The sequence below is a fragment of the Phocoena sinus genome, chromosome 1, assembly GCF_008692025.1.
Source record: "Phocoena sinus isolate mPhoSin1 chromosome 1, mPhoSin1.pri, whole genome shotgun sequence".
In the NCBI taxonomy this organism is placed as follows: domain Eukaryota; kingdom Metazoa; phylum Chordata; class Mammalia; order Artiodactyla; family Phocoenidae; genus Phocoena; species Phocoena sinus.
This window is the reverse complement of record NC_045763.1, coordinates 100669311-100691551: the sequence shown is the minus strand read 5'-3', so window position 1 is coordinate 100691551 and position 22241 is coordinate 100669311. Positions and strand designations below refer to the sequence as shown.

The window sequence follows — 22241 nt, the reverse complement described above, 5'->3', positions numbered from 1 at the left end:
TTCATTCTTTTACATATGGATATTCACGTGTCCCAGCACCACTTGTTGAAGAGACATTTCTTTTCCCATTGAATGGTCTTGGCATTCTTTTCAAAAATCAATTGGCCCTAGATTTGTAAGTTTGTTTCTGGACTTTCTATTCTCTTGGTCTATACAGCTATCCCTATGCTAGTACCACACTGTTTTGATCACTGTAGCTTTGTAATAAGTTTTGTAATAAGGAAATGTGAGTCCTCCAACTTTGTTCTTCTTCAATATTGTTTTAAGTATTCAGCATCCTGCACAATTCCATATGAGTTTACCACTTTTGCCAAAAGGGCTATTGCAGTTTTATTTTTTGGGGGGGTTCGTGGGCCTCTCACTGTTGTGGTCTCTCCCATTGTGGAGCACAGGCTCCGGACACACAGGCTCAGCGGCCATGGCTCACAGGCCCAGCCGCTCCACGGCATGTGGGATCTTCCCGGACCGGGGCACAAACCTGTGTCCCCTGCATCGGCAGGCAGACTCTCAACCACTGCGCCACCAGGGAAGCCCTGCAATTTTAATAGGTATTACATTGAATCTGTAGATCACGCTGGGTAGTATTGCCATCTTAACAATATTAAGTCTCCCAATACGTGAACATGGATGTCTTTCCACTTATTTAGGCCTTCTTTAGTATCTTTCAGCAACATTTTACAGTTTTCAGTGTGTCTTCCACTTTTGTGTAGTAAGGAATCTGGCCTTGTCTAAAGAGAGGTCTGGCCTTTGTCCCAGCTCCTGGGAGATGACCACCACATCCTTGCAATTTCCCAAGTGATAGAAGTGTCTCTGTAATTCATAGTGGGTCCCTCAGACCAACTCTGACAGTTTATGCTAATGAGGTGTCTAAGGGTGGGCCCCTTCTCAGTTCAGGCTAATGAAATGACTCAGAGTAGGGCCGGCAATGTCAGAAAGACCAACAATGTGACTGGAGAGTTAGGGCTTTGTGTCACATGGTAACAGCCCAAACTTCAGGGAGGCAGGTGACTGGAGATTTTTTTTTTTTTTTTTTTTTTTTTTTTTTGCGGTACATGGGCCTCTCACTGTTGTGGCCTCTCCCGTTGCGGAGCACAGGGTCCGGACGCGCAGGCTCAGCGGCCATGGCTCACGGGCCCAGCCGCTCCGTGGCATGTGGGATCTTCCCGGACCGGGACACGAACCCGTGTCCCCTGCATTGGCAGGTGGACTCTCAACCACTGCGCCACCAGGGAAGCCCTGGAGATTTTAGTTTGATCACATGGACTATGATTCATGCCAAGTAATGAAGCCTCACAAAGCAATGGATACCAGGGCTTGAGTGATATCCCAGGTTGGCAATACTCTGAGAGCACTGTCACACATCATAGCTGAGAGGAGATAACTCCACTCAGGACCTCACCTGGAGAGGACAACCAGAACTGTGAGTTTGGACCCCTCCCAGATTCTGCCCTATGCTACTCTTCCCTTGCTTGATTTCAATGTATCCTTTTTCTGTAATAAATGTGACTGTGAATATAATAGCTTTCAGGGTGTTCTGTGAGTCTTTCTAGCAAATTACTGATCCTAAGCAAGGTTATGAGAACCTCCAAATTTGTGGCCAGATGGTGTGAAGTGAGGGTGACCCTGGAGACCCCCAATCTTGCAGACGGTGTCTGAAGTAAGGGCAGTTTTGTGGGCAGTGTTTCTTCAGAAAGTAGAGTTGCCTAAAATCTTTGCAACCTCCTTAGTTAAACCTATCCCTAGGTGTTTTTATTCTTTTGGATGCTATTGTAAGTGAAATTATTTCCTTAATTTCCTATTTATTCATTTTTAAAAATACTTATTGAGCACTTGCTATATGCTAGGCTCTGTTCCAAGTGCTTCACAAACACTAATTTCATTCCCCTAGCAACCTTAATTAGGTACTTTGTTGGAAACTGGGCAGACCCACTATACTGCTGCTTTACGTGCCTTCTTTGAGAAGTTTCCTGGGAATCTCTTATCTACCTCTTCGCACTGCCATTCCATAGTACAGGCCCTTATAAATTTACACCCGAGCCACAGTGTCCCACTGTCTCCCTAACTCAACTATCTACCACCTACTCTGAATGCTGCTGCCACTAACAATCCTGAAGCACTGCTGATCTAAGTCCTGGCCACTCCAGTGACCTTAAGTGCCTTTCTTCTCTGCATTTACAAAGGTAAAAAACAATTACTGCTCACAAGCAGTACTTGAACATAGATTCTGCAATGTCTTCTACTAACATATTGAACTGCTACTGAAAACTTTGCTGTGAAACAAGCAGAGTGGTTGAGAGGAGGGCGCAAGGCCTGACCCCACAAACCCCACTCCTCCTCAACCTCAGGTTATTCATTTGCAAAACAGAAACTATAAGGCCTACTCTTAAGTGTTGTGGGAATTAAGTGTGTGTGTGAGACAAAAGGTGGAGTGGTAGGACAGGTCCTGGCATGGCAAATGCTCAAGAAATGTGGGCTGATTTGTATCTCAGTTGCCCCCAAAGAACTTGTAAATTCTTTGAAGGCAAGGGCCTTGACATACTTTTTTGGTATTTCTCAAATCAAGATTATTTAATCACTTTAACAGATACACTTTGGTATCTGGACTTGCTCAAGAACCATGGCTCTTATGACAAAAACCAGGCTCTGAAGTCTGACTTCAAATGTTGGCCACTACTAGGTCAGTGGCCTCTGTAAAGTTACCCAACCCCTCTGAACCTCAGGTCCTTTATTTGTAAACTGTCAAGAGTACCTGCTCCACAGGCTCATGAGGATTCAGGTGAAGTGTTTAGTATATAATCAATCGCCCCAAAACTGCCAGCCATAATTACATCCTGTCCCAACCATTCAGTGTCCACAAAAATTTGGCCTATCTGCAATCTTCATTTCTCCATCTTTCACACACTCACACACACACACACACGCACACGCACACGCACACACACACGCACACGCACACACACACGCACACACACCCTCCCCCTCTTGGACCAATCTTTCCAACCTCTTACCCGCTCTTCTTTCCCGACTTCTGTGTACCTCAAAGACCATGGAAATCTCCTAAATGAGGTCGCTTCTACTACTGTTGCCATTTTAGGGAGCAGGAAACAGGTCCTGAGGGTTTCAGTGACTTCCCCGAGGTCACAGAACTCAAGCAGCGAGCCCATAGCCCACGCTCTTAACCTCTAGCCCTCGGCCTCTTCCCGGTCGGAGGTGTGCCCGCGTCCACTCAAACCCCGCCCAGTCTCCCACTTCCAGTCACTTTCCCGCTCTTCCGCGCGCCCACCTCCCCCCACACCTGAGTCAGGCCCCGGGTGGCACGCCCCATCGTCCTTAGCGGTTTCCCCTTTTCTCCGCCAGAGACTGAGGGTGAGGCCGACATTGGCGTCCCGCACGCGTGGTGGTGGCCGCGACGTTGCGGGGGAACACCCAGCGGGACTGGGAGCCGACGACGGCGGCCGAGGGAACCACACCGAAGTCAGCGCTGCGAGGGCGGGCGGAGGGGGCGGGGTCCGTAGGGCCAACTCCGCCCCCTGCGTGCATGCTCCGGCCCCCGCGGCGTGGTATAAGGCGGCGGCGCCCACCCCTCCCCACAGTGTCTGGCGAACTCCCGGGGCGTGGGGGTCGCTAGGCGCGGAGAGGAGCTACGTCCCGAGCCGCCCCGTCACATCACGCTCACGCGGCGCCGCGACCCGCGCACAAAGGTTAGCTGGGTAATGGCGGGTGGCGCGCTGGGAGCCCTGGCTGCTTGGGCGGGGTAGGAGGGAGCCTCGGGGAACGGAGAGCTTGGTTTCCTGGGGACTGGGGGTGGCCCTCGAGGGCTTCGTGGCTGCAGCGCCGCGGAGCACGGAGCGGTTGGTGAAGGAGGCGAGGACAGGTGTCCCGGCCAAGTGTTCCGGGCACCAGCGCGGGGAGATGAGTGAGATCGTGGTGGCCTGGGGGAAATCTCTTCATCCCCACTGGGGATGCTTTCCATCTGGAAGAGTAATGACCTGAGGCTATAAAATCTGATAGCGTTGATTAACCTCTTCCCTCCAGGATCTCTTGGCCAGGTTGTGCCTGAGCGAGGGGTGGGGGGGGGGGTGATATGGGGTGGGAGGTTGTTTTGGCGTTGTGGCATGCCACCTGTAACCTTTTTTTTAAACATCTTTATTGGAGTATAATTGCTTTACATTGTTGTGTCAGTTTCTGCTGAATAACAAAGTGAATCAGCTATACATATACATATATCCCCATATCCCCTCCCTCTTGCATCTCCCTCCCACCCTCCCTATCCCACCCCTCTAGGTGGGCACAAAGCACCAAGCTGATCTCCCTGTGCCATGCGGCTGCTTCCCACTAGCTATCTATTTTACATTTGGTAGTGTATATATGTCCATGCCACTCTTGCATCGTCCCAGCTTACCCTTCCTCCTCCCGGTGTTTTCAAGTCCATTCTCTGCATCTGCGTCTTTATTCCTGTTCTGCCCCTAGGTTCTTAAGAATTTTTTTTTTTTTTAGATTCGGTATATATATGTTAGCATATGGTATTTGTTTTTCTCTTTCTGACTTACTTCACTCTGTATGATAGACTCTAGGTCCATCCACCTCACTACAAATAACTCAATTTTGTTTCTTTTATGGCTGGGTAATATTCCATTGTATATATGTGTCACATCTTCTTTATCCAGTCATCTGTCAGTGGACACTTAGGTTGCTTCCATGTCCTGGCTATTGTAAATAGTGCTGCAGTGAACATTGTGGTACATGAGTCTTTTTTTTTTTTTTTTTTTTGCGGTACGCGGGCCTCTCACTGTTGGGGCCTCTCCCGTTGCAGAGCACAGGCTCCGGACGCACAGGCTCAGTGGCCACGGCTCACGGGCCCAGCCGCTCTGCGGCATGTGGGATCTTCCCGAACCGGGGCACGAACCCGTGTCCCCTGCATTGGCAGGCGGACTCTCAACCACTGCGCCACCAGGGAAGCCCTACATGAGCCTTTTTGAATTATGGTTTTCTCAGGGTATATGCCCAGTATTGGGATTGCTGGGTCATATGGTCATTCTACTTTTAGTTCTTTAAGGTGTTTTCCAGAGTGGCTGTATCAATTTACATTCCTACCAACAGTGCAAGAGGGTTCCCTTTTCTCCACACCCTCTCCAGCATTTATTGTTTGTAGATTTTTTTGATGATGGCCATTCTGACCTGTGTGAGGTGATACCTCATTGTAGTTTTGATTTGCATTTCTCTAATAATTAGTGATGTTGAGCATCCTTTCATGTGTTTGTTGGCCATCTGTATATCTTCTTTGGAGAAATGTGTATTTGGGTCTTCTGCTTATTTTTGGATTGGGTTGTTTGTTTTTTTTGATATTGAGCTGCATGAGCTGCTTGTAAATTTTGGAGATTATTCCTTTGTCCATTGATTCGTTTGCAAATATTTTCTCCCATTCTGAGGGTTGTCCTTTCGTCTTGTTTATGGTTTCCTTTGTTGTGCAAAAGCTTTGAAGTTTCATTAGGTCCCATTTGTTTATTTTTGTTTTTATTTCCATTTCTCTAGGAGGTGGGTCAAAAAGGATCTTGCTGTGATTTATGTCATAGAGTGTTCTGCCTATGTTTTCCTCTAAGAGTTTCATAGTGTCTGGCCTTCCATTTAGGTCTTTAATCCATTTTGAGTTTATTTTTGTGTATGGTGTTAGAGAGTATTCTAATTTCATTCTTTTATATGTAGCTGTCCAGTTTTCCCAGCACCACTTATTGAAGAGGCTGTCTTTTCTCCATTGTATATCCTTGCCTCCTTTATCAAAGATAAGGTGACCATATGTGTGTGGGTTTATCTCTGGGCTTTCTATCCTGTTCCATTGGTCTATATTTCTGTTTTTGTGCCAGTACCATACTGTCTTGATTACTGTAGCTTTGTAGTATAGTCTGAAGTCAGGGAACCTGATTCCTTCAGCTCTGTTTTTCTTTCTCAAGATTGCTTTGGCTATTTTGTCTTTTGTGTTTCCACACAAATTGTGAAATTTTTTGTCCTAGTTCTGTGAAAAATGCTATTGGTAGTTTGATAGGGATTGCACTGAATCTGTAGATTGCTTTGGGTAATATAGTCATTTTCACAATGTTGATTCTTCCAATCCAAGAACATAGTATATCTCTCCATCTGTTTGTATCGTCTTTAATTGATCACTGTCTTATAGTCTTCTGCCTACAGGTCTTTTGTCTCCTTAGGTAGGTTTATCCCTAGGTATTTTATTCTTTTTGTTGCAGTGGTAAATGGGAGTGTTTCCTTAATTTCTCTTTCAGATTTTTCATCATTAGTGTATAAGAATGCAAGAGATTTCTGTGCATTAATTTTGTATCCTGCTACTTTACCAAATTCACTGATTAGCTCTACTGTTTTTCTGGTAGCATCTTTAGGATTCTCTGTGTACAGTATCCTATCATCTGCAAATGGTGACAGTTATACTTCTTCTTTTCTGATTTGGATTCCTATTTTTTTTTTTCATCTCTGATTGCTGTGGCTAAAACTTCCAAAACTATGTTGAATAATATTGATGAGAGTGGGCAACCTTGTCTTGTTCCTGATCTTAGTGGAAATGGTTTCAGTTTTTCACCATTGAGAATGATGTTGGCTGTGTGTTTGTCATATATGGCCTTTATTATGTTGAGGCAAGTTCCCTTTATGCCTACTTTCTGGAGGTTTTTTTTTATCATAAGTCGGTGTTGAATTTTGTCAAAAGCTTTTTCTGCATCTATTGAGATGCTTATATGGTTTTTCTCCTTCAATTTGTTAATATGGTATATCACATTGATTGATTTACATATATTGAAGAATCCTTGCATTCCTGGGGCAAAACCCACTTCATCATGATGTATGATCCTTTTAATGTGCTGCTGGATTCTGTTTGCTAGTATTTTTTTTTTTTTTTTGCGGTACACGGGTCTCTCACCACTGTGGCCCCTCCTGTCACAGAGCACAGGCTCTGGACATGCAGGTCCAGCGGCCATGGCCCACGGACCCAGCCGCTCCGTGGCATGCAGAATCCTCCCAGACCGGGGCACAAACCCGCGTCCCCTGCATCGGCAGGCGGACTCCCAACCACTGCGCCACCAGGGAATCCCTGTTTGCTAGTATTTTGTTGAAGAGTTTTGCATCTATGTTCATCAGTGATATTGGCCCTATAGTTTTCTTTTTTGTGACATCCTTGTCTGGTTTTGGTGTCAGGGTGATGGTGGCCTTGTAGAATGAGTTTGGGAGTGTTCCTCCCTCTGCTATATTTTGGAAGAGTTTGAGAAGGATAGGTGTTAGCTCTTCTCTAAGTGTTTGATAGAATTTGCCTGTGAAGCCACCTGGTCCTGGGCTTTGTTTGTTGAAAGATTTTTAATCACAGTTTCAGTTTTAGTGCTTGTGATTGGTCTGTTTATATTTCTTCCTGGTTCAGTCTTGGAAGGTTGTGCTTTTCTAAGAATTTGTCCATTTCCTCCAGGTTGTCCATTTTATAGGCATTTAGTTGCTTGCAGTAATCTCTCATCATCCCTTGTATTTCTGCAGTGTCAGTTGTTACTTCTCCTTTTTCATTTCTACTTCTGTTGATTTCAGTCTTCTCCCTTTTTTTCTTGATGAGTCTGGCTAATGGTTTATCAATTTTGTTTATCTTTTCAAAGAACCAACTTTTAGCTTTACTGATCTTTGCTGTCGTTTCCTTCATTTCTTTTTCATTTATTTCTGATCTGATCTTTATGATTTCTTTCCTTCTGCTAACTTTGGATTTTTTTTGTTCTTCTTTCTCTAATTGCTTTAGGTATAAGTTTAGGTTGTTTATTTAAGATTTTTCTGGTTTTTTGAGGTAGGACTGTATTGCTATAAACTTCCCTCTTAGAACTGCTTTTGCTGCATCCCATAGGTTTTGGGTCATCGTGTTTTCATTGTCATTTGTTTCTAGGTATTTTTTTTTTTTTTTAAATATTTATTTATTTTTGGCTTGTTGGGTCTTGGTTTCTGTGCGAGGGCTTTCTCTAGTTGCGGCGAGCGGGGGCCACTCTTCATCGCGGTGTGCGGGCCTCTCACCGTCACGGCCTCTCTTGTTGCGGAGCACGGGCTCCAGACGCGCAGGCTCAGCAGTTGTGGCTCACGGGCCCAGCCGCTCCGCGGCATGTGGGATCCTCCCAGAACAGGGCTCGAACCCGTGTCCCCTGCATCGGCAGGCGGATTCTCAAACACTGAGCCACCAGGGAAGCCCTCTAGGTATTTTTTGATTGCCTCTTTGATTTCTTCAGTGATCTCTTGGTTATTTAGTAGTGTATTGTTTAGCCTCCTTGTGTTTGTATTTCTTACAGTTTTTATTCCTGTAATTGATATCTAGTCTTATAGCTGGTAGTAGTAGTCGGAAAAGATACTTGATACGATTTCAGTTTTCTTAAGTTTACCAAGGCTTGATTTGTGACCCAAGATATGATCTATCTTGGAGAATGTTCCATGAGCACTTGAGTTCTGTTGTTTTTGGATGAAATGTCCTATAAATATCAATTAAGTCCATATTGTTTAATGTGTCATTTAAAGCTTGTGTTTTCTTATTTATTTTCATTTTGGATGATCTGTCCATTGGTGAAAGTGGGGTGTTAAAGTCCCCTACTATTACTGTGTTACTGTCAATTTCCCCTTTTATGGCTGTTAGCATTTGCTTTATGTATTGAGGTGCTCCTATGTTGGGTGCATAAATATTTACAATTGTTGTATTTTCTTCTTGGATTGATCCCTTGATCATTATGTAGTGTCCTTCTTTGTCTCTTGTAATAGTCTTTATTTTAAAGTCTGTTTTGTCTGATATAAGAATTGCTACTCCAGCTTTCTTTTGATTTCCATTTGCATGAAATATCTTTTTCCATCCCCTCACTTTCAGTCTGTATGTGTCCCTAGGTCTGAAGTGGGTCTCTTGTGGACAGCATATATATGGATCCTGTTTTTGTATCCATTCAGCCAATCTATGTCTTTTGGTTGGAGCATTTAATCCATTTACATTCAAGGTAGTTATCGATATATATATGTTCCTATTACCATTTTCTTAATTGTTTTGGGTTTGTTATTGCAGGTCTTTTCCTTCTCTTGTGTTTCTCACTTAGAGAAGTACCTTTAGCATTCGTTGTAAATCTGGTTTGGTGGTGCTGAATTCTCTTAGTTTTTGCTTGTCTGTAAAGGTTTTAATTTCTCCATCGACTCTTAATGAGACCCTTGCTGGGTAGAGTAATCTTGGTTGTAGGTTTTACCCTTTCAGCACTTTAAATATGTCCTGCCACTCCCTTCTGGCTTGCAGAGTTTCTGCTGAAAGATCAGCTGTTAACATTATGGGGATTCCCTTGTATGTTATTTGTTGCTTTTCCCTTGCTGCTTTTAATATTTTTTCTTTGTATTTAGTTTTTGAGAGTTTGATTAATATGTGTCTTAGCATATTTCTCCTTGGTTTTATCCTGTATGGGACTCTCTGTGCTTCCTGGACTTGATTATTTCCTTTCCCATATTAGGGAAGTTTTCAACTATAACCTCTTCAAATATTTTCTCAGTCCCTTTCTTTTTCTCTTCTTCTGGGACCCCTATAATTCAAATGTTGGTGCATTTAATGTTGTCCCAGAGGTCTCTGAGACTGTCCTCAATTCTTTTCATTCTTTTTTCTTTTTTCTGCTCTGCAGTAATTATTTCTACTATTTTATCTTGCAGGCCACTTATCTGTTCTTCTGCCTCAGTTATTCTGCTATTGATTCCTTCTAGGAATTTTAAATTTCATTTATTGTGTTATTTTTCATTGTTTGTTTGCTCTTTAGTTCTTCTAGGTTCTTGTTAAACGTTTCTTGTATTTTCTCCATCTGTTTCCAAAATTTTGGGTCTCTACTATCATAACTGAATTCTTTTTCAGATAGACTGTGTATTTCCTCTTCATTTGTTTGGTCTGGTGGGTTTTACCTTGCTCCTTCATCTGCTGTGTGTTTTTCTGTCTTCTCATTTTGCTTAACTTACTGTGTTTGGGGTCTTCTTTTTGCAGGCTGCAGGTTCACAGTTCCCTGTTGTTTTTGGTGTCTGCTCCCAGTGGGTAAGGTTGGTTCAGTGGGTTGTGTAGGCTTCCTGGTGGAGGGGACTGGTGCCTGTGTTCTGGTGGATGAGGCAGAATCTTTTCTTTCAGTTGGGCAGGGCTGCGTCTGGTGGTGTGTTTTGGGGTGTCTGTGACCTTATTATGATTTTAGGCCGCCTCTCTGCTAATGGGTAGGGTTGTGTTCCTGTCTTGCTATTTGTTTGTCATGGGGTGTCCAGCACTGGAGGTTGCTGGTTGTTGAGTGGAGCTGGGTCTTAGTGTTGAGACGGAGATCTCTGAGAGCTCTCGCCCGTTGATATTATGTGGGGCCGGGAGGTCTCTGGTGGTCCAATGTCCTGAACTTGGCTCTCCCACCTCAGAGGTTCAGGCCTGACACCGACCAGAGCACCAAGATCCTTCCTCATGTTTAGACTTCCATCACCCATCTGGCAGGGAGTGAGCCTCCTCAAAGCACACGCAGCTGTCTCCCGGGAGGAAACACCAATCCCAACAGAAGCCCACAAGACAAAAGCAACTCAGCGAGATCCCCCGGCAGCTGAGAGCACGTTTTCTTCCTCTTTTTCTTTGATCTGTTGCTATACGCACTCCGCCCAAGACAACATCAAGTTTCTCAAGCTTTGCTTCCCAGCCTATGAAAAGTTGGGCACAGGGCCACCTGTAACCTTCTAATCTTTAAACTCTTTTAAACTTTTTTCCCTCTTCCTTTGACTCATCCTGAGTTCTACCCCATTCTTGATTCTCTGTGACTTTGTCCATAGAAATTCAATTTTCTCCTCAAATCCTACCTATCCCTTGTCTCCATTGTATTTTTTAAAAACATTTATTTATTTAGGCTGTGCCAGGTCTTACTTGTGGCACATGGGATCTTTTAGTTGCAGCATGTGGACTCTTAGTTGTGGCTTGCAGGCTTCTTACTTTCCGCATGGATGTGGGATCTAGTTCCCTAGCCAGGGATCAAACCCAGGGCCCCTGCATTGGGAGCATGGAGTCTTACCCACTGGACCACCAGGGAAGTCCCTCCACTGTATGTTTTTTGTTTTGCGGTACGCGGGCCTCTCACTATTGTGGCCTCTCCCGTTGCGGAGCACAGGCTCCAGATGCGCAGGCTCAGCGGCCATGGCTCACGGGCCTAGCCACTCCGCGGCATGTGGGATCTTCCCGGATCGGGGCACGAACCCGTGTCCCCTGCATCGGCAGGCAGACTCTCAACCACTGCGCCACCAGGGAAGCTCTCCACTGTAATTTTTGTATTATGTGAATCTTTACACTTGTATTATTTTTGCTTACTTTCTCTCCTCTATTGTAAGTTTCTAAGGTAGTAGCTGTCTTTGAAGTTCCCATATGCATAGTTAAATGGAACAGTGTGTCTTGAGCAACTTTTTGGCTAATTACTGTGACCCATGGAATTCTCTCTTCTTGTAGATCCAGTAATATCAGTTACATTATTTAAATTAGCCCCAAACCTTGTCTTCAGTAATTCCCTCTAAGGTGTAGGCCTTTGTCATGCCAATTGCCAGTAACCCCTCTAGAGGGTGATGATTCAGATTTAGGATGCAAATTAGAAATGCACAATTTTACCTCACTCTGTTGTGATTGCACCTTGCTGATGTTTGTCATTTTTCATATAGAAAACAGCCCCTTAAGGGGAGCAGATTAACAATTTACTGTATTTTTTAGGAAAGTGAAATAGATTGTTGAAATTATTTTAAGTGTATTATAAAGTGATTTTTGTTTTACTGACAGTATATTCTAGGACTTACATCGTCAGCATTTAAAGACTTAAGTTTAACCTATAATCGTATTTTGAGATAACAAAATTTCATTTTTGATACTTTTTTAGTGTCCAGAAATGCCCTTTAAAACAACTTTGCAGGGCTTCCCTGGTGGCACAGTGGTTGAGAGTACACCTGCCGATGCAGGGGACACGGGTTCGTGCCCTGGCTCAGGAAGATCCCACATGCCGCGGAGCAGATAGGCCCGTGAGCCATGGCCGCTAGGCCTGCGCATCCGGAGCCTGTGCTCCGCAACGGGAGAGGCCACAACAGTGAGAGGCCCGCGTACCGCAAAACAAAAACAACTTTGCAAATAACTATTTATCTGTGCTTAGTGTAAGTAATGCTTATGTTAGACAAACAATACTTAATTTATTAGTCTTTTGTGGATTATCAGGTACTTTACAAAAACAACTTTGTTACTTCTTTGAAGTAGTGGGCTCAGATGTAGTAGTAATAATGATGTTCAGACTCTTGATGGACATTACACAATTATGTATACAGGAAAGAACTAAAAGGAGACAAATGTAATTGTCTTGAATTTGGGATGAAAAAAAGTTTTTTTAACATCTTTATTGGAGTATAATTACTTTACAATGGTGTGTTAGTTTCTGCTTTATAACAAAGTGAATGAATCAGCTATACGTATACGTATACCCGCATATCGCCTCCCTCTTGCTTCTCCCTCCCACCCTCCTATCCCACAAAAATATGGAACGCTTCATGAATTTGTGTGTCATCCTTGCGCCGGGGCCGTGCTAATCTTCTCTGTATCATTCCAATTTTAGTATATATGCTGCTGAAGCAAGCATTGGGATGAAAACTTTAAGAATGATGAGTAAAGCATAGAGGTAAAATTCTAGTCTTTATTCATAAAAACCTAGAGATACTTTTACATAAAACCAACTATAAAACTATTAAAAATTATGAAGCTGATTATAGTGTTAAATATTTCAGTGAGCAGTTCAAGTCATACTTTTTTTTTTTTTTTCAAGAAAAGGAAGAACAACTTTCTCTGCTGTCTTCCTCCTTGTGACTACTTATTTTCCCAACTTGGTCTCAAAGAACTAGGTGTGAAGTAGATACCAGCAGTGGTATACTAGCATTTCTATTCAAAAGGAGTAATGTAGATGACCATAACCCTAACTCCATACCTGTTTATTTATTATTTTAAAGTAGTCAGTACATTTGTGCTTCAAACCCTGGGACAAAATCATATATTAATAAATAAAAATAGTGTATTTAGGTTTTGGAGAGTCTACTTTGGATTGCAGAAAACAATGTTTATAGATTATAGTCTAGATTATAATCTGGAATTCTGCTGAGCAAAACTCTCCTGTATAGTGTAAAGGACTTCAAAGGACACAGTCTCTAACTTCCCTTTCTTCACTATTACCTCAGATTTTTATGTCCTTTCTAAAATGTGAAGAAAATTGGTATTTAGAAATCATGCCAAAATAAAAAATTTCAAATAACAAAGACAGGAATTTGGTAATTTGGCAGAATTGTGTTGAGTCCACCTCTGGGTTTTGAATTTTTTTATCCATAATTTTTCTTTTGAATGCTCGTATTTTATTTCCTTTCTTCTTCTCTCTGAATCTTTTTCTTCCTGAAGACACTTGCAGTTTTAAATTTAATTTTGACACTGTGGAATAAAGTTTTTAATATAAGACAGTGTTATTATTAAAACTGATGAAACAGTTCTTGGTGACCAAAAATTGTGACCATAAAAAGCAAATTGTGGGAGTTCCCTGGTGGTCTAGTGGTTAGGACTCGGTGCTTTCACTGCTGTGGCCCGGGTTCAATCCCTGGTTGGGGAACTGAGATCCCATAAGCCAAGAGGCATGTCCAAAAATATATAAATAAACAAACAAATAAATAAATAAAAGAAATTGTGAGAAACCATAACCGGCAACTAAGCTCAAAGTTTAATCACATTCAATAAGTATTATATTAGCTGTTCCAACTGAACCTTACTGCATCAAACAGCTCTTCTATCACAGAGTATGTATGTAAATTTAAGTGTAAATATTCTGAGATTAATTAACCTTTAATTTTTTTTTACTCTTAATTCAGAAAAAAATTTGTGAAATTCATGCCATGGAGCATTTCTATTTAACCTCAGAACCCAGATTGTTTCCTTTGAACTGAGATGTTGCAGCTTTTATTAACTCAAATGGAAATTTCATAAATCTTGGAGATATTTTTATTATCCTACCTTCAGCATACGTAGGTGAAATGCTCTGGGACAGGTAATCTTCATTTTCAAATGGTGGTATGGAATTATTTTGCAGATCCTCAGTTTCATATGTACCCTGAATTTAGAATGAGCTCTCCTAAGATGAGACTGGATGCCTCAGGACTTCTTTAAGTGACTCATTTCATACAAATCCCCTTCTCCATCATTTTAAAAAAATTTCTTATTGAAGTATAGTTGATTTTCAATATTGTGTTTCAGGTCTATAGCAAAGTGATTCATATACTCTGTGTATGTGTGTGTGTGTGTGTGTATATATATATATATATATATATACTTTTTCAGATTCTTTTCCATTATAGCTTATTACAAGATACTGAATATAGTTCCCTATGCTATACAGTAAGTCCTTGTTTATGTATTCCCTTCTCCTTCTTTACAAAAGAAAGACTACCTCACTCATCCCTGTTCTTACTCTGGTGTGCTGTTCCATGCTATAAAAATCTTTGGGGAACAATCCAAACAAAGGGAAAAACCCAGAATGCATAGCTCCAGAGAGAGAATTTTGAAGGAGACAGGAATAGGTTGTAACAGGAATGTTTTTCAACTCACTGCTTTGAATTTGTAGGGAAGAAAAACTTTTCCCTTCTTACCTTCTAAGCTCTGTGGTTAGTCTAATAATTAAATAGTAATTAAATTGACATAAGGCAGATTAACAGCAGAAAAACATTTAATTTCATACATATGCAAGCCCATAAAAATATAACACTTGAGACTTCCCTGGTGGCGCAGTGGTTAAGAATCTGCCTCCCAATGCAGGGGACATGGGTTCGACCCCTGGTCCAGGAAGATCCCACATGCCGTGGAGCAGCTAAGCCCGTGCACCACAACTACTGAGCCTGTGCTCTAGAGCCTGCGAGCCACAGCTACTGAGCCCACGTGCCACAACTAATGAAGCCTGCGTGCCTAGAGCCTGTGCTCCGCAACAAGAGAAGCCACCGCAACGAAGAGTAGCTCCCACTTGGAGCAACTAGAGAAAGCCTGTGTGCAGCAAGGAAGACCCAATGCAGTCAAAACTAAAAAAGATAAATAAATTTATTGAAAAAAAATATGACACTCAAAGAAGTAACCTAAGCAGGCAGCTTTTATACCTTTTATACAAGGAAACAATACATTTGTGAAGAATTGACAAGACAAAGCATTTGGGCTTGGGTGGCATATTAGTGAAGAAGTAACAAGGTTTGTTTATATAGCCTTCTCGGCCCTAAACTCACTATCTCTGATAATAAGGATGCCTGCTATTCTCCTGATACTGGGAGAGTAACTTTCGAATGGGAGATTTATTTCCTGCTATCGGGGACAAAGGAGGTCAGAGTGTCCATCTTGTACCGGCTGTTTCTTAAGTTACTTTAATTCAAAATAAACAATATGCCAAATGGCATATTTTGGGGTGGCATATTCTATTCCCTTTCAAATTCAAGTGAGGTCACACCTTTTCTGATAGTGAGGACTGGCCAGTTATATAGTGGCCATTTTCCATAAACTGAATAAGCCGAAGTGCCAAGGTTTTGACAACGATATATTTAATGTACATATAACACAATATACAATATGCCAGAAATCACATATTTGCAACTATCAAACTTCTACAGTTTAATAGTCAATGTGTAAGGAAGTACAGTTTCCAGATTTCATTTTGGGGCAAAATGGTTGAAGACCACAGGCTTGGGAGTCACTTGTACACACACTTAGTTCCTTTCAAAGTAAATCTAAGAGATTAAGAGGGTATAATGGTATAATTCAGGACATTATATCAGCAAAGAATTTTGCTTGATTTTTTTTTCTTTCTTACACCAAATGTGATTCTTATAAAAAGCCTGTAGTTGTGGAAGAGAATTAATTTGGTAGCTCTATCTAAAAGACCCCAGGCAAAGGACACTATGGGATGTGACAGTATTTTCCAGAGCAAAAACAGAAACTACGCTAGGGACCAAATTCCTGCGTCAGAACCAACCAGGACCAACAGAGACCTTTACCAAGGATGAATCATGCTTTGGGAGATGAGGGCCCAGTGGCATTGGGGAAACTTTGAAATGGCTCTTACATCAATCATATCTCTTCTGCAGGTGAAATGTACTATATGTCCTATACTCACTTGAGGACTTTCACTTATCCTTGTTTGTCTCCGTCGGTGAATGGGAATGGGTGGAAAATTGTATTTCTAATAATCTCATGGTATAATCGTACCCATTCTGATGAATAGTCAAAATAAATGGAAATCTCTGAAGGAGATGAATCTGTAATTGCTACCAGGCCACAGAATAATGGTGCTTTTATGTTCTGATTTGATTCTATCAATTTCTGGGCTTGAGCAGCTACTTAGAAAGTTGTAAATGTTAGGAGGAGATATCTGGGCTATTTATGCCAAATCACTTTAAAGGACTTGAAACAATCTGATTGTGTCTGAGCTCCTGTAAACAGAACTATCCTAGTGGAACTTGCTGGCCCTGGTCATATCCCAGTCCTGTTTATCTGACCAGGAGACCCTGGGGAAGTTTGGAACAAGGCCAGAGTCTCTTAAGGAACATTGTTGAAGAAGTCTCAGATCCTTCTGGAGGAAAAGGAGGAGTCTGAAAAGTTTGCCCAGGCTCCTGCTTTTTGTGGTGGCATTGCCTTGGGGTGTGTGTGTGTGTGTGTGTGTGTGTGTGTGTGTGTGTGTATGTATTTGTTTAAATGAGATTACAAAATATGTCTTAGATATTTGTGTTCATGTGCATATATTATTAGGGATAACTAGTTCTGTAGGAGAATTTTTTATATCTTGTATTTGTTTTTAAATGACATTCTAAAATAGATAAAGTATTTTCTGGATATTGTGGATGACCATTGTTTTAAAAGGAAAGTACTTTGCATTTGTATTTGATTAAAATTAATACAGGTACCAAATAGTATGGATTTAATGATGCAGGCTAGTGAAGAATATGGATGAATACTTAATATTTAAATGATAGGTTTATACAAATGTAGACCAGATGATTTTATGGCATACTCTAAACTGTGTAAAAACAAATTCAATATTAGTTTAAATAGAGAAAAAGTATATAATAGGAAAAGCACATTCACTATGACAGCACTAATCTGATCACAGCATTAATTTATAATTAATTATAAATTACAATTATATAATTATAAATTAATGTTTGTAGTGCTTTTGTTTAGTATTACTATATCTAATATGTACATATGTAAGTAACATTACAAATAAAATAATTTTATCAACCCAGCGATCCAGAAGAATTTTTATCTTTCCTCTTTTAAAGAGGGTCTGTACATTAAAGTACATGTGTTTTGGAACCAGACTCACTTGAATTTGGATATGGGCTGTACTGTTTAACAACTTTAGAAACATCTTCACCAATTAAATGGGGCTTCATTTAATTTTCCAAATAATATATTTGCCTGGTATCTGCCAGAACCTATTCTAGATAATGGAAGTATATCATTGAACACAATAGATATGGTGTCTGTTCACAAGAGCATACACAGTTTAATGGGAGAGCCGGGCAAACAAATTATACTACAATGTAGGTGTTATGATAAAAGTAAGACTGGGGTCCTATGGGTCCACATAGCAGAGATGACAAGACTGCCCCTGGCAGTTCAGGAGGAATGAGACCTGAAAGACAAATAGCAGTTAGCCAAGTGATAGAGCCAGACCTAGGCACAAGGAACAGAAATGTGCAAAAGGCAGAGGATGAGAGAGGATGGCACTTTGAAGAAGTTCAAGTACTCCGTTAAGCCTGGGGCGTAGTGTATGATGGAAATCAGGAAGAGATAAAGTTGAAGAGGCAAACAATGGTTAGAACAGGTTTTGAATGCTTTGATAAATTATTCTGAGGGTGATATATCTGGAGCCATAGAAGAATTTTAAGAAAAAGAGCAAAATGACCAGGCTTTACTTTCAGAAGATCACTTGGACTGCAGTGTGGAGAATGAAAAAGGGAGACCAAAAGGTGGAAAGTAGGGAAACCAGTTAGGAGGCTATTGCATTAACCCATGGGAGATTGGTGACCTGATCTGAGGTACAGTGGCGGTGAGGGTGGAGAGGAGGACAAATACAGAGCTATTCAGATTGATTAGATATGGGACATGAGGGCAAATGAGAGAAGGTTGATCCCCAGATTCTGGACTGGCTAGCTGGAACTGTGCGATTGAGTCATCACATAGATGATAAGGAAAGCACTGGAACTGATAAGCTCTCAGTTTGCAGTGTTAATTTAGGGCAGCTTGTGTGCAGTACATATTTAAGGATCCATTTTCCCTTCTGGCTATATCGGCATCTTTTATTTGTTCATCAAATATTTGTTGAGTATCTATTATTACATGCCAAAGGGCTAGAGATATATCACTATAAAAAGTCCCTGTTTTCATGCAGCTTATTTTTTGGGTGGAGAGACTGACAACAATAAGAGTTAATGTGGTCTAGTAGTTAAAAGCACAAACTTGGGAGCCATTCTGATTACGTTTGAATCCCAGCTCTGCCATGTCCTGAATAAGTTACTTAACCTTTCCGTTCTCAGTTTGCTCAACTCTAAATTGGGAATAGTAATAGTACTTACTTCATAGGGTTGTTAGAGCATGAAATTAATCAAGTAAAGTGCTTAATCTAATGCCTGCTGCATAGAAAGCACTATATGAGTATTTGCTGTTATTTTATATATTCTTTTAGATAGGTACCATGGAGAAAAACAAAGTAAGGTAAGGAGTGGGAAGTGGGAGGTTGATCTAGGATTAATCTAGGATGGTCCAGAAAAGGCTCCCTGATATGGGAACATTTGAACAAAAATTTCATTGAAGTAATATCTGGGTTAACAAAATTCTAGGCAGTGATAACCGTAAATTCAGAAACGCTGAAGGGCAAGTGTGATTGACATCCTTAAAGATAGTAAGAAGGCCAGTATAGCTGGAGTGGTATAAGCCAGGAGGGACAAAGGTAGGAGATGAAGTTAGGATAAATTATATAGGCCTTTGTAGCATTTAAAAACTCTGGCTTTCCATTCTATCTGTTCTGTGACTGGACCCCAGGCTTCAGAATTAGGCATATGAAATAGATCCAGCCAGTCAAGACTCACACAGTGATTAGACCTGACCAAACCAAGTATTTACTTAAAGCTAATTATGTTGCCAAAGTGAACATTCTAGGAATTCTGTTGCCTGGAACGAAGCTGGAATTTTATGGAAAGTATGTAGACTTGGAGTTACTGGCAGTCTTCTTGCCTCAATGAGTTGAGGACCTGCTTGAAAGTGAAATCAACACAGAAGAAAGTAGAACCATAAATAGGGAAATATCCCTGACCAGATCATTTGGTCCTTGGATCAGGCTGTGCCTAAAGCCAGAAACACTGCCTTAGATTTCTCGGTTACATGAGCCAAAAACATTTTCTTTTTGGTCAAGTCAGATTGAGTTAAGTTTTTGGTCACTTGCCAACCTGATTAACATAAAATAGGCAGAAGAAATGGAGTAACTGAATCAAACTGAAAAGGAGTGAATGGCCTGCAAGAAAGGAAGACAATCCAGAGAGAAGATACAAAAGAAATCACTTGAGAGTGCACTTTCAACAATTTGAACAATGAATGAAGAAATTAATGTCCAGGCAAGGACACAAGAAGCTTGTCATATAAGCCTGGTGAAAGTATCTAGCACAAAATAGATAATTAAAAAATAGTATCTATAATGGTAATAGCTTCCATTATCTGCCACTAAATTATAAATTCTTTGGGAGCAGGAAACATATTTCAGTTTTTATTGCTTTTAGTAAACTAAAGTTGTCACTCAGATATTTGAATTGAATTTACTTTGTGCTGTGCCTTGCATACTTGGGCTAGTAATTGGGAGGTAAGCCTGGGATCAGCAGCAAAGGAAAACTAACCTTAGCTCCCACACTAAGCCAGGAATCCTGGCTAAAATCATCCAGGTCCATAGCATTCCTAGCTTCTGGGAGATGCATTTTTTTTTTTCTGGAAGAAAGTGCCCTCAGTTTAGGCCTTCAAGTTTCTCAGAGATTAAGATCAACCACCTAAGTTCATAAGCATTACCAAAAGAACGACATGGAAAAATTGAGAAACACATCATCATTAGGAGATTTCAACATACTTCTCTTCAATTATTGATAGATGAAGGAGAAAATAGAAAACTAGTAAAGATTTAGAAGATTTGAAAAAACAAAAGTTTGATTCAACAAATAAATAATTCAACCCAACAACTAGAAAATGTATATTCTTTGCAAGCATACATGAAATATTTTCAAAAATTAATATACCAGCCCATAAATGCCAGTCTTATAAAATATCAAAAAATTGAATTGTACCAACCTTGTCATCTTACCACAGTGTTGTTAAGTATAAGTCACTAAAGTTAAACAAAAGATTTCCTTTGGAGAGTTAAAAACCCCTGAATAACTCTGGGTCAAAGAAGAAGGTACAGTGGAAATTTTTAAAACACTTGGAACAAACAATAGTAAAAATACTGTATATAAAACTACATAGAATGCAGTAAAGGTGATAAATAGAGGGAAATTTGTAGTCTTAAATGCTCATATTAGAAAAAAATTAGGGCTAAAAATTAATCAGCTAAGTAGCCATCTTATGTTTGAAAAGGAATAGAATAAATTTCAAATATGTAGGAATACAAATGATGATAAAAAATAGTAACAAATCAATGAAATAAGGGGAAAGTATAATAAAATATAGATAAAACTGAGAATGTTCTTTTTTATGGGTATGCTATTAACATTTAAATTTTACCATCAATCAAGTATATGCTGGCCATATGTTCAGATTTTTGAAATAAAGATAAATGGACAGCTTTAAGGGTCCAATATATTAAACACTGAACAATATATTCAACAATTAAGGAACATCTAGGGGGTGATATAACTAAAAATACTAGCACAAGTTTAGGGCCAAGCCCTGCAATTGGAGGAAAAATCTGTTCAGGACAGAGAGGTTCTTGTGAAAATGTTCTTTGAAGAAAACTTATAAGATAGATAAATTCCTGAGATTAAAGGGGGAAAAAGAAGGCACAAATATCAACGATAAAGAGGATATACCTCTACTCATAAAGAGATTAAAATATAAAAATTCTATGCCAGTAATTTGAAAACTTTGACAAAATGGAAAAAGCTATAGAAAAATACCCTAAAAAGACAGACTCAAAATGCAATAGAAGGAATGAATAAACTTATAATTGTTACGAAAATTGAAGGAGGTGATATGAAATCTTCCAAAAAGAAAATAAAGTGCCCAAATAGTATTACCAGTAAATTCTACCAAACTTACAAAGACTAGATCATTCTAGTCTTATATAACCTCTCCCTGAGAGGAGGAAAAAAGAGAACATCTCCTAACTCACTTTATGACTCTAATGTAAAACTGATATTGAGGGACTTCCCTGGTGGCGCAGTGGTTAAGAATCTGCCTGCCTATGCAGGGGACATGGGTTCAAGCCCTAGTCTGGGAAGATCCCACATGCCGCGTAGCAGCTAAGTCCATGTGCCACAACTACTGAGCCTGCACTCTAGAGTTCTCGAGCCACAACTACTGAGCCTGTGTGCCACAGCTGTTGAAGCCCGTGCGCCTAGAGCACATGCTCCGCAACAAGAGAAGCCACCGTGTGAGAAACCCGTGCACTGCAGCGAAGAGTAGCCCTCACTCACCGCATCTAAAGAAAGCCTGCATGCAGCAACAAAGACCCAACACAGCCAAAAAAATTAAATTAATTAATTAATTAATAATAAAAAACTGATATTGGACAATATGAGAAGGGAAAATTATATTTCCAAATCGTTTATGGACACATTTCAAAAAATCCAAACAAAATATTAACAAATTTAACTTAGAAATGTATTAAAAAGATGTATATTGTGACCAAGTTGGGCATATTCTTCAAGGATGGATTCATCCTTGAATTCATAGGAATTCAAGGGTAGTTTAATATTTAAAAGATCTATAAATGTTACTCACTACTTATATAGATGAAAGAAGAAATGCCTTGTGAAGGTATTATGGAAAAAAAACAAAACACAAAACCTGAATTCAATGGTCAATGGATTTAAAATAAATTCTTAATGAACTAGGAATAAAACTTTCTAAATCTGATAATGTATCTGCCAAACTCTGGAGTAGATACTTTTCTTGATGATGAAACACTATATACATT

At 40.5% G+C, this 22241-nt stretch overlaps 1 protein-coding gene and 1 non-coding gene across 5 annotated transcripts in view; one reads left to right on the top strand and one right to left on the bottom strand.

The window, feature by feature from the left end:
* The first annotated feature begins 3520 nt into the window (after positions 1-3520).
* The window catches only part of LOC116743783 (monocarboxylate transporter 1-like), a 37986-nt gene continuing 19265 nt past the window's right edge, over positions 3521-22241 (top strand). Inside the window, exons 1-2 of one of the 4 annotated variants that reach the window (XM_032612744.1) lie at positions 3575-3701; positions 12615-12677. The gene's annotated coding sequence lies outside the window, so the exon portion shown is untranslated. Of the gene's footprint in view, positions 3702-12614; positions 12678-22241 lie in introns of all 4 variants that reach the window. The other 3 variants (XM_032612774.1, XM_032612755.1, XM_032612765.1) reach the window with 3 other exon arrangements.
* Positions 12532-12638, bottom strand: LOC116745113. The gene has a single exon (XR_004347267.1). It is a non-coding gene; the product is annotated as a U6 spliceosomal RNA (small nuclear RNA).